Raw genomic sequence first — 3,962 nt, forward strand, 5'->3', positions numbered from 1 at the left:
TTTCTGTCTTAATTTTTTTAAAGATGAATTCGAGTATATGTTGCTTCTGTGCATTTTTTTACTACAATCAAAAATTCAGTTATGAATGAATCGGTGTAAAAAAGTTAAAAATTACTTTGTGTAGATAGTATCATTTAACATTTCAGTTACATATAGCATATTGTTTTTCTCTTTTTCTCTGTTTCCTTTGATATCTTTTTTTCTCCAAAATCCCTTCATTCTTGCTATTCTCACCAGCATTGTTCTTTCTCTCTTCTTTGCTATCTTCCATATTCCTGGTAACTATTAGTAATGGTGACTTAAGGGTGAGAATTTAGTTTAAATTTCTCAAGCCTAAGTATTTTTACATGTGTATGTTTTTTTAAAACTAAATGTCAGAAACAACATAATACTTTAGAAAATGACTGAATACTAATGCCAAATATATTTGTGATACTTTGCTTTTTAAAGATTCTAATAATAAAAATGTTGCATATATCTACTAGCTCTTTTGAAGAAGAGCAGTGGAATGACTTGAGGGCAGCCTTGGAACCTCAAGATTTGAAATAACCTTTTTTTCATTATTGTTACTGATACTACCCCATTATTAATGACAACTGGCCTTTTTAGAAGAGAAAAAGCTACATTTTCCATACAGTAAGTTTGAGCTCTTTTACACTGTAGAAATATCATTGTTTAGGTCATCTGCAAACTAGCACCAACTAAGTGTCAACATCAAAAACTAAACTGTCTGGAAGGCTATACTGGTTTCTAACCACCTACCTAATTTTACATAAGTTCAGCAAAGTACTATGAGTTAAGTATGAGATTCATACTGGTTAGTGGGAAGTTTTTATGTAATTGACCTCTTTTTAGAAAACTTTAAATAGAAACCATAATTCTCTGGTTTGAAACCAGTTCTAGAAGCCTGAAGGAAAATATAAACAATATGAAAAATATGTGGGGAATGAAATGTGACACCATCAGTTGCCTTTCAGAATATTACAGACTAAAACCAATTCCTATTTTCATCCCATTGAGATCAGCTGAGTACACTGTGATACGTTTGATTTTGTCTAGAAACTTGTCACTTCAGGATAATTTCTGAAGACAAAGTCTATTTCCCATTTTGTAGGTAACCTGTTTAATGTTTTCTCTGTGTCTGGGAACTCCTTAGTGTAATTAGCGACCTTTGAACTCCACAACTAATCCTGAGCTATTTTGTATTCCTTACTCATCTTTAAGGCTGGACCTTTCTTTTCTTTAGAGTCCCTTCCACAATTAAAGAAGAAACAGCTGCATTTCAAAGGGATTCCGATTCTAGAAGCTTAATCGTGATTGACATGTTCTTATTCTAAGCTATAAGACGCTCTAAGAGTCCTTTCTTGGGTTAAAACTTCAATCATTTTCTAAAAAATTATCTCAATATGGATTTTATTCATTTTCTTTGATAACCATTCTTTGCATTTTTTTTTTAACTTGAAAGATGCTTTGGATTTCCAATGAATACAAGAATTGCTTTCAATGAAAGATTGAATCATATTGGACCTAGTCTAGATGCAAGAGTAACTAAATTACTTTTAGTGTCAAAATATGATTATGAAATCTGATGTCTCCTATATAGTTAGCTTCTTCAGGGTGCCTAATAGTTAAGGGAGGTATAAAACTTCTAGAAAATGACATGTAGAAAAAATATTTATTACACTGATAGTTTAATTTGTCTTTTTAATCTCTCTCACTCGCTCTCTCTTCATATATATATATATATATATGCATATATATTTTTTTAAATTTCTGAGGCAAATATCTATGCTCCAACCTTGGTCTTATGATTGCATCAACTAATTTCTCTTTTGGTCTCTCAATATCTGATCTGAATATCTTTACTTGTAAACAACATTATTTCTAGATAATGCCTGTTGCATTATTATAATTTCCTTATTATAGATGCCAGACTGCCTTAAAGTTTCAAACTGGTTTACAATGGTTGTGGTTTTCTGTGATATCAAATAATATTAAAATTTCAAAGCAGAGTTTATAACTTCTCCTATTTTTTAAATTAAAGACCTCAAAGCACTTTATAGATGTGGATATAACCTCACCTTTTAGGGGTAAGGTAGATAAGTAGAATGGTCTTGAAGAACCACAGGGATTGCTGCCAGAACACAACAGTTGTTTCTAAGACAAAGGTCAAAAAGGGGGGTGTTAATAAACAGTCCTCAGGTTTAAGGGACTTTTTTAAGGATTACATCTTAAATTCCAACAAATCAGATTTAGGAGTTACTACTGAAAGTGAAATTGATCCATCCCTCATCCAAACTTTGCAATACTTTCCTGTTCTGACATCATTTAGATAGTTAGCTGTATTATCAGATTAGAAACCATTGTACAGGGTTGCTGAAAGGAAAAGGAGGCAAAAAGCTAAACATGGGATGAATTCTGAACCTTTTAACCTGGCTGAAGTACGTGGTCCCTGTTATGCAAATACCTTCAATCCTCTGCTAAGTTCGGTGGAAATAATTTTCTTGAATGACAGGTTTATTCAGCAAGGATTCAGTTGGTGATTAATCCCCCTTTGATCTAGGGTATTTCACTTAACTACCAGTTACCTCATTCTGACAAAGTGCAACTGAGATTAGGGAGATCACTAGAACACTACCAGGGTGTGCGTTTATTCTTCATAACCTTTTAAAGCAAGGGCCAAGAATGCAATTTATTTTCCGTATTTGAAGTTGTAAAGTCCTGTCTACTAAGTTGGAAAGTCAATTGAATACCAAATGAAGTTTATTTCTTACTCGATGGAATAAACATTTCCCTTTGCTGGAAGTGTAAGTTTCTTAAAAAGATGTTCCACATACAATTTAAAATATTGTTTCACATACAAATATGAAGAGTGGAGACACCTAGGAATCAAAGGAATGAACCGTTACTTTAGATGAGGAAAATGCTTCTGTTTAGAAAAGTTGCACTGTGTCATTTCTTTTCTTGCAGATTAGTAACACGTGGTATATTGGAAGGAGATGTAGCTTGGAAAGAAATGTTTATAGTATGAAATTACCCACCATAACATTTACTGGATTTTATTTTATCTTGAGTGAGGAGAAAGGGAAAGTCTTCCCCAAATTGTCAAGAATGATTACATAAATTCAACATATAAACAAGGCAATAAATTTTAGAAAGAAAATGTACCATTACCAAATGCTTCTAAAACGTCAACTGTTTTACACATTCTTTCATGTAGTTTTCTCTAAAATATAGTTCTTCCCTTTGATGATTAATATGTTCTGTCAAATTTTATTCATAAATGTGAATTATTTCATATTTTAGAATATTGGGAGAACTTTCTTGATAGATGTAAAATAATTTCATTTTTTTCTAAAAAATAATAACCAGTTTCATTATTTGGAATGTAAAATTCTCCTTTTTCAGAGAATGTCTTCCAAAATATAATCACTATCCTAACTCTAGTTAAATTCCATTTTAGAATGTTAAACTTTTTTTAAGATAGTGTGAAATTTTTTTGTTACTCAAAAGTCAATTTTAAAGCCTAAATATTGATTAACAACTCTTAATTATATTACATTTAAACTTTAAGTGCTTCAACACCATTTATTAATTAACCAGTTTGCAGTATGGTATAAGTTAAATATTTAGAAATTAATTATTTTATGTGTTTTTTTCTTTTAGTAAGTCAAGCATTTATTAAGCCCTACAGGCACTCTGTTAATGCTCAAGGGATACAAAGAAAGGCGAAAGACACAGTCCCTGCTTTATTGCCTATTTTTATTTGGCAAATTGAATTTTCCCAACTCATCTCTAATGTTTAATTAATAAACTAGTATGGCTATATGCTCCCTAAGAGCAAATCATTTGAGTAACATTGTAGAATTAAAGGTTAAAAAAAAAACCCTGTTGATATACATAATTGCACTTATATATTAAAAAGGTTTTAAATTTTTTTCAATAATGTGTTCTATAGATTT

This window comes from Trichosurus vulpecula, chromosome 8 (assembly GCF_011100635.1).
Source record: "Trichosurus vulpecula isolate mTriVul1 chromosome 8, mTriVul1.pri, whole genome shotgun sequence".
Classification (NCBI taxonomy): Eukaryota; Metazoa; Chordata; class Mammalia; order Diprotodontia; family Phalangeridae; genus Trichosurus; species Trichosurus vulpecula.